Source organism: Muntiacus reevesi, chromosome 9 (assembly GCF_963930625.1).
Source record: "Muntiacus reevesi chromosome 9, mMunRee1.1, whole genome shotgun sequence".
NCBI classification, from domain to species: Eukaryota; Metazoa; Chordata; class Mammalia; order Artiodactyla; family Cervidae; genus Muntiacus; species Muntiacus reevesi.
In genome coordinates, this window is record NC_089257.1 from 6,099,850 (window position 1) to 6,112,830 (window position 12,981).

General features: G+C 41.5%; 1 pseudogene; it reads left to right on the forward strand.

Annotated features, from left to right (window-relative positions):
- The first annotated feature begins 802 nt into the window (after positions 1-802).
- On the forward strand, positions 803-1,727 carry LOC136174452 (olfactory receptor 4C6-like; annotated as a pseudogene).
- Positions 1,728-12,981: the final 11,254 nt, after the last annotated feature.

Here is a 12,981-nt window from a genome sequence, read left to right on the forward strand (position 1 = left end):
AGTGGATTATATTGTGACCTGGGTCTTTGCTAGATCGTCATGTTCTGTGATCTTCATTAATGAGCAATATATTATTCAGAAATTATAGTTTTAGATGTAATCCATTAACTTAATATATATAAGTAAGGCACTGAATTACTGAAGAATCATCATAACATTTGAGAAGAGCACAGAAAGAAGAAGCTACTTCATATTTATTTGAAGATAAAGCAGGGTTGTATGGTATATTGTAATATACTTAGTACCATGATTGGTAAATGATAAAATCACAATGCAATGACCAGGGGAGAAATATTGATGTTTGAGGGCACTGATTCTGGAGTCAGAAAATATGGTCCACATTCTGGCTTCACCGCTCACTTGCTGTACAACCTTGGCTATGTTGCCTCAAGTCTGTGAGAATCAGTTCTCTGATTTGTAAAATAGAGTCCATTATGGCATTATTCTAGTGCCTAGAGAAGGTAGGTGTGGACAATGAATAATAAGAGTAAAAGGGAGAAACGTATTTCACATGGAAACACCATTTAAAAAGAGAAGAAAAAAAAAAGCCTAAGGGAACATAGCATTAATGAAGCAGCTCTCTTTTAAGCTCTTTATTTAGCAGGTTATTAAGAGCCAAATGCTGGAAAATGAACAAATGGGGGGAAAAAAAGACACAAAAAACACAACAGACAAACAAAAAACCCATAAGTTCCCTGAGATCCCAGAAATACTTGAAGTCAAATAATCACTAGTTATAAATCATGTGCTGCTTTTTCAGGTCTTCTAACTCATAGCTAGAGCTCATATCAGCAGCTGACACATGGGAAATCAAAGCAATGTGACGGAATTCCTTCTTTTGGGCATTACGCAGTATCCAGAGCTGTGGAAAATACCCTCTGTCGTGTTTCTAGTCATGTCCCTGTCCACCGTTTTGGGAAACCTCCTCATTGTGGTAACCATGGTAACGAGTCAGAGTCTGAGATCACCCATGTATCTTTTCCTTACCTCCTTGTCCCTTTTGGATGTCACCTACTCTTCCATCATTGCCCCAAGTTGACTGTGGACTCCCTCTCTGAGAGCACTACCATCTCCCTGGAAGGCTACATGGCCCTCTTCGTTGAGCACTTCATCTGTGGAGTGGGCATCCTCTTCGTCACCGTGATGGCCTGTGACCGCTCCGTAGCCATCTGTAAGCCTCTTCACCATGTGACCATCATGAGGCCTCGGATGTGCTGCCTGTTGCTGGGAGGGGCCTGGGTGGGGGATTTTTCCATGCCGCAGTGCAGCTTCTCTTCATGTATCAAATTTCCTTCTGTGGTCCCAATACAATAGACCACTTTATATGTGATTTCTTCCCACTGTTGAAACTGGCCTGCATAGACACCCCCACCCCGGGCCTGTTAGTCATCCTCAACAGCCGGGTGATGTGTGTGGCCATCTTCCTCATCCTCATCACTTCCTATGTGGTCACCCTCTGCTCCCTGAAGTCCTGCAGCTCTGAAGGGCAGCGTAAAGCCCTCTCCACCTGTGGCTCCCACCTCACTGTGGTCGTCACGTTCTTTGTGCCTTGTATGTTTCTGTATGTTAGACCTGTGGCCACCTACCCCATAGACAAGGTGATGGCCGAGTCTGATTCCATCATCACGCCCATGTTAAATCCCTTGATCTACACCCCAAGGATTATGGAGGTGAAAAGTGCCATGAGAAAACTGTGTATGAAACTGGGGACTTCGGTTGGCAAGTGACTGTCATGCTCAGAATATCATGTGTGTTCATTAAAGAGAACTCTGTTCTTTCAGAAATGTGGGGGAATTATTAGTTGGAGTCTAATTACTTTACAATATTGTAGGGGTTTTTGCCATACATTGACATGAATCAGCCATGGATCCACATGTGTTCCCCATCCCGATCCCCCTTCCCACCTCCCTCACCATCCCATCCCTCTGGGTTTTCCCAGTGCACCAGCCCTGAGCACTTGTCTTATGCATCCAACAAGACTTCAACTGAACAAAATATTTTTGCAATCAGTCAATGATATGTGTATCAGTAACGCATTGCTTTTTATGGCTGAGAAAGATTTAATTTTATATTTTTATTTCAACTTATCTTTCTGTTTGGGGCTTCCCAGGTGACTCAGACAGTAAAGCGTCTGCCTGCAACGGGGGAGACGCAGGTTCGATCTCTGGGTTGGGACGATTCCCTGGTGAAAGAAATGGCAACCCACTCCAGCACTCTTGCCTGGAAAATTCCATGGATGGAGGAGCCTGGAAGGCTACAGTCCATGGGATCACAAAGGGTCGGACATGACTGGGTGACTTTCTTTCTTTCTATCCTTCTCTTTATTAATATATATTTGGATTATTGCAGTTACTTGTCTATTATCTACCAAGCAGTTGTGAACATAATAGTACAAGGCTTTGGAAAGCATACTATTTCTCCAGGATATTTGGCTAAAAATAAAACTGTTGAAATATATGCTAAGTGTATGTTTACTTTATGCTAACCATCTAGAACATTATCCAAAGTGGATGTGCCATTTTACACTCCCACCAAAAATTAAAACTGAATTCACAGCAGACATTTTCTGACCACACACTGCTACTCACCTGGTTCAAAATATCATAGTCTCTTTTCTAGATTATTACGACATCCACCACAACATCCCTGTGTCTATTCTTAATACTCAAAAGGCATTCAGAGTTATCTTGTCAAGTGATGTCATACCATGCCACTAAACAAGAGGCAGTGTGTTCATTAATGATATCTGTATAGCTTCCTAGGGTAAACTGAAGAGGACTTGTGGGCATTAATATGTAGCTTAATAAAACATGCACATATAGAATAAATTAAATAAAAATTCAAATAAAATATTTTAAAAATGGTAAAGAGAAGTTGAGCTTGCTGCTGGCTACTTAGTCACTAAACTGTGCCCGACACTTTGTGACCCCGTGGACTGTGGCCCACCAGGCTCCTCTGTCCGTGGGATTTCCCAGGAGAGAACACCAGAGCAGGTTGCCTTCTTCAGGGGACCTTCCCCACCAAGGGATTGAACCTGTGTCTCCTGCTTGGCAGACGGATTTTTTTTTATCATTGAACCACCTGGGTAAATAAACTTTTAAACAGGCTAGTTTAGAAAAGCTTTAAGTTTACAGAAAACTGTGCAATAAATACTGAGAGTTCACAAATACCCATTCCGTATCCCTCTCAATTTCACAGTTTTCTGACATGTTGCATTTGTGTGGTATATTTGCTAAAACTGATGACCAAAAGTGATACATGCTTAATAAAGGACATAATTTTCAATTTTCTTATATAGTTTTATGAGTTTTGACACAGTGCATTGTATCATTTATCCACCATCACAAAATTAAACATAATAATTTCCCTTCCCTAAAACTGGTCTGGGCTCTACTATATACGCCATGATTCTCCTTTGGAATTCCTAGAAACCACTATATATTTCTGCTTGCAAAGTGTTTTCCTTTTCAAGAAAGGAAATTCTTAATTCACATATATAGTATAAATAATTCTCTCTCAAGCCTAAATAATTTTTGGTTGTCCATTGTATTGCTAAAATCTACTAATATTTTGAAATTCACTAATATATGCTTTTGAACTGCAGTGGTAGAGAAGACTCTTGAAAGTCCCTTGGACTGCAAGGAGATCCAACCAGTCCATCCTCAAGTATATCAGTCCTGAATATTCATTGGAAGGACTAATGTGAAGCTGAAACTCCAATACTCTGGCCACATGATGGGAAGAGCTGAATCATTTGGAAAGATCCTGATGCTGGGAACGATTAAGGGCAGGAGGAGAAGGGGACAACAGAGGATGAGATGGTTAGAAGGCATCACTGACTCAGTGCTCAGCTCAACAGAATCTTGTGTACCTCTTGGTGGAAGCATTTCTCTCTTTGTAACTAAAGCCTCTAAGCAAACAGAACATAAGTTAATAGGAACAGGAAGCACAAATTTTACTAATAGCTAACTGCAGTGAGTAGTAGAGACTGTTACTTCCATTTTCAACCTTTGTGATTTGGGAAGCAAGGAGTATCATGCTTTTTGCCCATTCAAGCAAGTGTGTATATATACCTCTTCCTCAAATTTTCTTGTCACCAATCTTGCAACTATACCCCTCGCCCCCACAAGCCTCTGACCATTCAGACAATTCATAGACCAAAACTATGAATGAGTGTATGTTGTACATTTGTACATTTCTCCTTCCAAGTAACGTAATCAACTAGATGCACCCCTTGAATGCACCCACTGTGACGGTTTCCCTTCACTACTGAGCTTTAAGCATTTTCAGGATGAGGTTGCCTTTCTGCAGCTTCCAATCTTGGAGATCATTGCAGAACTATCCCTTTAGAAGTCTGAAGTCTTACATTCCTCAGTCAGTTGACCCCATGAATCCATAGATGCAGGCAGGGGGAGAGAATGGAATGTAGTGGGAGCGGGGACCATGAGCATTTTTGCCACTTCTCTCTGGAACTTTGCCTTCCGGTCCAATTTGGACCAGATCATGTATGTATCACTTCATTTGATGATGGAGTACTGCTGTGCACACTCCACTTTATGACTTTGATGGGTTAGATGATAGATACCAAGTGCATGACAGAAACTTAGGTTGCATAGTGACTTAATGGCCCTTGATGAAGCATTCAGTTTCCTTTAAGCACCACTAGCAGGCTACAAGCTTTTTCATAAAAAGGGGAGTGGTTATCTTTCGAGGATGGCAAGAATTTTTCCCCAAATCCTAAGTGTCTCACTGAAATTCACATATGGAGGGCAAACATTTCCAACATTCTTATCTGCCACTGACACATCAAGCACCATAGATCTACTGGATCATTTGTCCTAAGTGGAAGAGAAGCTTATGCGATGGCCCAAACTTTTGCAGAATCTTTTCTATTTCGGGCACCCACTTCAAGCTATCAGCTTTTTGAATAATTTATAAATCAGCCAGATTAATACTCCAAAATGAAAGATATGTTGACTCCCAAATCCAATGATGCCCCAGGGACACTATGCACCATCTTTGGATATAGGAGAAGCCAGATGAAACAAATGATCCTTCAGAATCTGAAAAGGGGTAGCTTGATATGCCCCATGCCACTGGGCCCCTAGAAATTTCACTGAGTTTGAGTGTCCTAATTTTAGCTGAACTTGTATTGCCCTGTAACACACGAAATATTTTACCAAACCTCTAAAGAAATTTCTATTGAGTTCTGCCTCAAGGTCACAGGTACGAGGCCTTGCACCAAGGCACAGAAGCGGGGCCCAGAACTGAGGTCACCTCCAAAGCTGGCTGAGCCCCATTGTAACTGTTGCTGTATATACCCCTGATCATCACTAGCCGACTTCCTGACCTCAGATTATGCAAAAACCCACCCCAATAGTCACCCTGTAGCACCCAAACCAATCACCTAATGCCAACTTTTCAGCAGGAATTTGCTTTGCCTGGAGGATGTAAAAATTGGCTACTAACCCATGAAAACTCTCGACTTTTTTTGGTCTGTCAGGAGACTGGCCCACTGCATTTGCACTGCCTTCCTTATCTCTGCTTCATGCTCTTAATAAACTCACTCCCTTCTGAAATGATCTGTGTCTAGAAATTCTTTTACAACCTGTGTTCCGATTACCTCAGCAGTTACTCCTTCTTGATCAGTAGGTCCAATCAGCATGATGTCATCAGTACAATGAATCAATGTGATACCTTGTAGAATATGACACCCAAGATCCCTATAAACGATATTATAGCACAATTCTGGTGAGAGCTGATGCATTCCTGATGTAGGACCATGGAGGGTTACTGCTGGCCTTTCAAGCTGAAATCTAAATGCTTCTGGTAGTTCTTATTGACAGAGACATAAAAGCAGAAGCTTAGCTACATACTAGGTACCAGCAGTTCTGATAATTTACTCTTGGGATGAAACTGCATCTGATACAGAAGCTGGTTAACCTTAGAATTATCCACTCACTCTCCAAGATCCATCTGTCTTTGGCAACAGGCAAAATGAGAGAATTGAAATTTTATGTTGTGGGAATCACCACCCTTGCATCTTCCAAGGTTTGGCATTGGCAATAATCTCTACAATCCTCCAGAGGTGTGATTTAGATTTGATTTACTGTTTTCCTAGGTAGGACAGTAGCAGTGTCTTACACTTGGCTTTTCCTGATATAATGTTTCTTACTTCACAGGTCATCCAAACCTTTCTGCCAGTTGCTAAGAACATCTATTCCAATTATGCATTCTGGAGTTGAGGAAATAACCACGGCATGGGTTCCATGATCACTGGGCTCACTGTAAATAGACCTGAGCTAAAATTCCATTGATCACCAGTCCTCCATATACTCTTACTCTGATTGAGGGACTACAGTATTGCTTTGGATCTCTTGGAATAAGTTTCAGGTCAAAGCCAGTGTTCTGAAAGATCTGATTATTTGCTTTTCCACAGTGCATAGTTAACCTGATAAAAGGTTGGAGGTCCAGATCTGAGGGAAAAATACGTTACAAAATCTCAGCAAGGTACCAAAGTCTTTCTTCAAGGGTATTGAATCCCCCATTTTGTTCATAGCATTGTGAATGTAAACTGGCTCAAGTCTGGAAATTGATTTTGATGACATGAATTTCTCTTTTAATGATTTGAGCTAGATATGTGTTTATGTAATCTAGAACTTTTCTGCTGACAGTTCAACTGAGAACTGAGAAAGTATCCTCTCTATTTCACTCTAGGAACACCACAATCAGCTGGACAACACTGTAAGTCCTCTTCTGCTGATTATTCTGATTGTCATTGTGGCTCTATCTTTTGCTTTGCTTCAGAGGTTCTTTTACAGAATTCAAGATGTAGTTCATAGGTTGGTAGCAAACACCAGTTTATCAAGTATTTAAGCTGGTACCATTCAAGGATCAAAGTGAAAGGAAAGAAGTGAATTTGAAATAGCACATAGTAAATGAATTGCAACAGTCAGGGGTAAAGCACCTTCATCTGGCTCTTAGCAGCTGTTGAGTCCAGTAATCAGCACGCCTGACTCCCAGAGAGACCGCCATCCATGCATCCATGCATGGAGGCGACCTCACCATGAGTCTGGGAGCCCACCATTTTATATTTTACAAAGTTCTGTGTTCACAAAGGAGTTCGAAGTGTTTGTGCACGAGAGACGTGGAAATCGCCCAGGTCCCCCTCAATTGGCCAGTCAAAGGAGGAAATAGAGTATTCCCAAAACCCTTACTGTTCCTTATCTTTATATACTCCTCAAGTTTTCCCCCTTTCTTGGTTAATTTTTTCATGATGTTTCATGGTGCTTCACTGTGTTTTAAGGACATAAGTTGTTTAAGTACAAGTAAAGTTTAAGTACACAAGTTGTCTGGGGAGACGCGATGAACACAGTACATCAGGTCGCCGTCTGGTGCAGGCATCATCACAACGGCCACCGAATGGGGAGTAACACTGAGTTACTAACAATAGCACTACCCTGTACTGCCCAGTACAGTAACTAAGCCCGCCTCGCCGTTGGCGCTGAGTGCCACTACTTGGCTCCTGTTTCCCAGGATCAAATCACTCGTAACACATTCAAATTTGTAAACCAGAAACCAGAGGGCTGGCATATAGAAAGAGCCATCTCAGAGCTTCTCAAGGATGACAAACTCCCCCCTTCAAATTTATCTTTCACGGCTCTGATGACAGCTTTGTGCTCTGTACCTTCCCAGGGAGGTTGAGTGGATCTTCAATAACGAACTTGCTTATGTTACAGTCTATTCCTGTTGATTAACCAGGAATTAACTAATCCTCTGTATTAAACCAAAGCAGTTTGAGTATTTCCAAGCTGCTCACTGTGGGTTACCATTTGGTTCACATCTTAGACAGCAAAAGAAAGCCTGTGAAAGCCTGTCTGACCTCCTCCAGTTGCTACACCAAATGCAGGATCTCTGCTTAGTGCAGGCTTCCCTGCTGGCTGAGTCAACAAAGATCTGCCTGCAATTCAAGAGATGGTCTGCAGTGCAGAAGACCTGGGTTCCATCCCTGAGAGGGGAAGGTCCCCTGAAGAAGGAAATGGCAACCCACTCCACTATTCTTGCCTTGGAAATCCCACTGACAGAGGGGCCTACTGGTGTACAGTTCATGGGGTCACAAATAGTCGGACACAACTCAGCAACTAAACCATCACCACTGCTTAGTGAGTCCATATCAGCGAATCAGGCTGATCAAAGTTAGTGACTTTCTACTTCTATCCATTTCCTCATACATTTCCTGGATTTATGATACAAATTATTAGAGCCCTTCCTACTTGCCCCAGCTGTAATATTGAATATAAATCCAGGTGTGCAATGCTACATGCTGCTGTATATTTTATGTGAGTTTTTCATCTTCCCTTCTATTTACACTGATTTATTCAGTATCTGCTGGGAGAGATTGAAGGTGAGAGGAGAAGGGGATAACAGAGGATGGGATGGTTGGATGGATGGCATCACCGACTCAATGGACACGAGTTTGAGTAAACTCCGGGAGTTGGTGAAGGACAGGGAGGCCTGGCGGGCTGCCGTTCATGGGGTCACAAAAGTCAGACATGACTGAGAGACTGAACTGAACTGATTCAGTGTTTATCATAAAGCAGGTCTTGTGCTACTTGCAGAAACTATTGTTAGCAAGTAGGTAAGTATTACAGAGAGTATGACATTTAATTTATTTCATAAAGCAACATTTCTGTCTGACATTAAACTATGCTTTTACTTGAATCCTCACTCTTTTTGATGGATTATCAGGGTAAGGTCATGACATAAGCAAAGCAAAATGATTCTGAAAGCAGCAAGAGAGTTTGGAAATATGGTGCAACATAGAGTACGTACCCCTTAGAGGGCAAATGGACTGTTAGTTTGAGCCCCTAAACCAGTTATATACCATATATAGAGTTAGATATATGTATATATGTGCGTGTGTCAGCACAGTGCCTGTCTCAAAAATGGAAGCAATAAAGTAGTCATGTGTCCTTTCTCTTATCATTGCCTGGCAGCACAGCTCAGCAGTTGAGAACATGGTCTGAGAGGTCAGCTAAACACAGCTAAATAATCTTCAGTATTTCTGTTTTGGAACTTTCCTCTTTCTGCTTGCTTTCCCACCTATAAAATGAGGGCAGTAGCAATATCGACTGCATTGGATTGTTACAGAGATTGCTGCTAAATAAGAGTGGTTTCTTTTTAATTTATTTTGTTTTATTAGAATGAGTTTATTTATCCACATATACTAATGAAACTAGAAAACCTAAGTGTCAACCTGGTAGAATGTCCCAAACATGCAAAACTAGTCTCCTGCTAAGTTTTTCCTGACCTTCTTGTACTCATTTCTTCTCCCCACTGCAGAATCTATGATGTATACTGGCTATTTATTTTCCTTTTATCTCATAGGTATTCTCTGCTGAAAGCATCAGCAATGTCCATTTGACCTTTGCATTAGTAGAATCAATGATGGGCTTCCTGTACATTTTATCTATCCATCACCTGAAATCACTTTTCTATTGCACAAATTCCTAATGGCATTTTTCATCTGCGCATTTCTTAAGGTATAGATTAAAGGATTTAATATGGGAGTTATCATGGTGTAAAACACAGTAACTGCTTTATCAATCGGAAAAGTAGTTGCTGGTCTCAAATATACAAAAATGCAGGGCACAAGGAATATGATGACCACTGTGATGTGGGAGACACACGTGGAGAGGGCCTTGCGCTTCGCCTCCAAACTGTGTGTCCTTAGGGTGTATGCAATGACCACATAGGAGCCCAACAAGAGGAGGAAGTTTAACAGACAGAGGAAACCACTGTTGGCAGCAACAAAGAGCCCTAGAGTGTGGTTATCCGTGCAGGCAAGTTTGAGCAAAGGGGTCAGGTCACACATAAAGTGATCTATGACGTTAGGGCCGCAGAAGGGTAACCTGAAGATGAAGAGGATCTGAATGGTTGCATGAAGAAAGCTTCCCACCCACACCACTCCAATCAGCAGCCAACACAACTGCCAGTTCATGATGGTTGTGTAGTGCAACGGCTTGCAGATGGCCACGTAGCGGTCATAGGCCATCACGGTGAGCAGGATGACATCAGCGCCTCCAAATAAATGTTCCGCAAAGATCTGAGTCATGCATTCATTGAAAGGGCTAGTTTTTGTTTCATGGAGGGAATCTACAATCAACTTTGGGTTATTGACAGAGGCGTAACAAGCATCAATAAAAGAGAGATGAGCCAGGAAGAAGTACATTGGGGACCGTGATAATGGGCTGCCTGTGATGGTGACCAAGGTGAGCACGTTCCCCACCATAGAGACGATGTAGATGCCCAGAAAGACGGCAAATGTGACTTTCTGCAGCTTTGGGTTCTGTGTCAGTCCCAGTAGGACAAACTCTGTCACATTGTTCCTATTCTCCATGTATATTATATTATGGTTAATTACATAACCTGAAAAAAAATACATTGTATTAGCTCAACCTTGATTCATTATACTTTCCATGTAATAACTGCCAAATTCTATTGAGTTCTGAATTCTGAAGAGTATTTTCTTTCTCTTGATAAAGGAAAGAAATATTACTGATCTCTTGAAGTTAACTCAAATCCTCTCCTAGGAGTTTAGAGTTGGAGACATGAGGAGCCCTATGCACACTCAGCAGTAGACCATCTGCGCACATTTGATCATTTGAGCTGACCCAGAGCCTAATGTGAGTCATCAGGTCTTACACATAGCAGTAGCAAAGCTGCCCAGGTGGTTCAGTGAGAAAGAATTTGCCAGACGATGTAAGAAAAATAGAAGAGGCTGCTTCGATCCCTGGATTAGGAAGATTCCCTGGAAAAGTGAATGACAACCCACTCCGTTTCTTGCTTGGAAAATCCCATGGACAGAGCAGTCCGATGGTCTACAGCCCATGGGGTCATAAAGAATCAGACATGACTGAGTAAGCACATAGTCGTAGCTAAGCCCAAGAGGCTGAAAAGGGATGTAAAAGTTATGAATGGCTGATGAATTTTCTCGCTACTCTTAGGAAATGGGAAACCATGTAAGGGAGTTGAGAATGTGAGTATAAGGATGAATAGAGATCTGAGAAACAGGGAATGTTGCATATAATTCCAGTAAAGATATTTATGTGATATTTATGATAGGAGGATGCAAGACTGAAAGGAATACAAGAATCAGACTATATATGAGTTGACACAAATTGTAGCAGAGCTTTGGTATGGGAAAGTAATGAAAAGATATGGGAGTGACTAACAAAATTAACATCTTTCCTATAAATTTCCCTAACCCAATATTTTAAGATATACCTTTAACAATAGATTACTCTATGCATGGCATGGTTGAGTGCACGCTAAGTCGCCTCAGTCATGTCTGACTCTTTGCGACCCCATAGACTGTAACCCAACAGGCTCCTCTCTTCATGGGACTTTCCAGGCAGGAATACTGGAGTGGCTTGCCATTTCCTTCTCCAGGCGATCGCCCTGACCCAGCGATCAAACCCACGTCTCATGTCTCCTGCTTTGGCAGGTGGGTTCTTTGCCACTAGCGCTACTTCATACCGTGCAGCGATAGAAAAAAAGTGGACATGCCAAGTAAACAGAGATCAATGCAGATTTAAGCTTAGAGCCTCAGCCTCAGATGTGTGGCTGTTAATGCTGGTGGGCGGGCCCATCTGGGCAGTGACCCCTGGGGACAGCTGGGAGGAAATGGATTCTCAACCTTGCCAATGAGACTTTCAGGCTGGCAAAGCTTCCTGGGCCCTCCACATAATGGTCTACCTTTGCTCTAACAACCCCACTTCTAGGAGCTTATCCTGAGGAAGCAGATAAAGCGGCAAACAGCTGTGTGCAAAGATGCTGGCTGTAGAGCTATTTATAAGATCAGCAAATGTCCCATCATGAGGACTGACTTTGATGACTCACAGAATAGGAGGCAGCTATCAAAGTGATGAACACAGACAGATAGACCAGACAACAGGAAAAGGACGGGGCAGAAATACACACACACTGTTCAGTAACACTTAACAGATCAGCTGTACCTTATGACACACTGGCATTCCAAAAAACACATTCATGCATACAAACCACCTACAAAAATGCACACCTAGCCATTAACTGGAGTTCATTATTTCTGGAGAGAATGATGGGGGAGTTGCGGAAGGGTCAGAAAAAAAAGGACAGTTCCTTTCCAACAAGTACACTTCTGGACTGTTAGTATATGAAGTCGCAAATAATCAGAGGCTAAATGTGTGATATTAGTAAACTGCTAAAAAAAAATGTGTTTGCAAATGGTGCACAAATATATATGTACATTATGAATGGACCATTCACCTTTCAAACACAGAGCTGCATGCAAGAAGTCATCCATCTAGAGAATTGATCTGGGATAAATCTATGTGAATGGTATCGTTCCATCCATATAGCGAAAATAATCATAGCACACAATAGCAATAATTATGTCATTAACTTAACTTGAGAGATGAAAAAACTGAATCTCATCAAGATTAAGAAATTTGTAAAACCCAACTCGCTAACCTACATTTATTTTGCCATCATATACCTTTTATAATAATTAGGATTAATCATGACATTGGAAACAAAATTTAAAGATACCGCATACACAAAAATACATCAACATGATTGTTAATTGATACAAGCCATGACTTGTTTAGTCCAAACATGGATATGTAGAACTCCTTTGGAACAACTGCTATGCATAATATTGGTCTCTTTGGCTTCTTTAAAATTGGAGATGACTGTTCCTCAGTTTAATGTAGGGTTAAATTTTTTTTCTGTATTATTGCCATAAAAGTCAATTCTTTCTAACCCTCTGTGAAAAGTAGTCATAAAAATAAGTAAAATTCCTCTGTGTGTCTTCATCAATGTGCTGGGTACATTTATATTCACATAAAAGCCTGTGAGGGGTATTAATCTTCACACTTAATATTAGAAGAAATAAGAATATAAGGTTGCAAGAAATGCACCCCAGATCAAGAAGCTGCA